This window comes from Protopterus annectens, chromosome 8.part0 (assembly GCF_019279795.1).
Source record: "Protopterus annectens isolate FY-2018-M chromosome 8.part0, PAN1.0, whole genome shotgun sequence".
In the NCBI taxonomy this organism is placed as follows: domain Eukaryota; kingdom Metazoa; phylum Chordata; order Ceratodontiformes; family Protopteridae; genus Protopterus; species Protopterus annectens.
Genome location: NC_056741.1, coordinates 1,318,957,847 through 1,318,958,957, shown reverse-complemented (window position 1 = coordinate 1,318,958,957; position 1,111 = coordinate 1,318,957,847).

The window sequence follows — 1,111 nt, the reverse complement described above, 5'->3', positions numbered from 1 at the left end:
TCTTGAGGTTGTTATAGGGTTGTGATTAGGTTAGTAAGTATTGGTGTGTTAGTAGGTTGGTACAGGATCTTGTGGGCAACTGTTAACTGATTAAATAGTACTATATTTGGCAGTTCTAGCCATCCTAGCTGTTTAAGATTATCACAGTGATGGGCTCTGAACACAGATCCAGTTGCAAATCTGGCAATATTATTGTAGGAGATTGCTAACTTGTTGATGTTGTTTTTACATAGTTTCGTATATATAGGAGAGGCATAGAGAAGGGTAGAGATTAAGTGGGTACGGGCAATGGTGGTCCTGGCTAGTGGAGACAAAAAGGATTTAATCCTATATCGGGATCCTATTTTTTGTTGACTGTTTTTATAGTATTATTAATATGGGAATCAAAGGTAAGGTTGTTGTCAATTAGAACCCCAAGAAGTTTAGTAGTACAATCAGGAGATATAATAGTGCCATTGCCTGATGTTACAGTAAAATTAAGTGGAGAGGCCCTATGGGTGGGAGTGAATAGTAACAGTTTTGATTTTTTTGGGATTCAGAATGGGGAATCGATGTAGAAGCCATTTCTCGACTGTGTTAAACACATTTTGGGTTATGGACTCTAGGACAGATGGTGAAGTGGCAGAGCATATTAGCGTGGAATCATCCACGTTTTGGATACAAGTAGCTTGAGGTATAACAGAATATAGATCATTTATAAAAATAGAGAATAGGAGAGGGCCTAATATGGAGCCCTGAGGGACCCCAAAGGCAATTGGGAGGTGGGAGGATAAGTTGTTCTCCCATAGGACAACCTGCTGCCTGTTGTCTAAGTATGATTGAAACCATTGAATAGCCAGTGTGTCTAGAGACAGGTTTTGGGTATATTAATGAGTAAGTGGTGGTTAACCATATCGAAGGCTTTTGAAAGATCAATAAAGAGGGCTGAGGATAAAGTGTCATTGTTGCGATTCTTATTAATACAGTCTGTGAAAGATAAAAGAGCAGAGGTGGTGCTATGAAATGGTCTAAAACCATGTTGGCAGTTGGCTAGTAAATTGTTTTCTATTAGGTGGTTTAACAGCTGCTTATGAATGCACTTCTCCATGAGCTTTGCCAGTGGAGATAATAT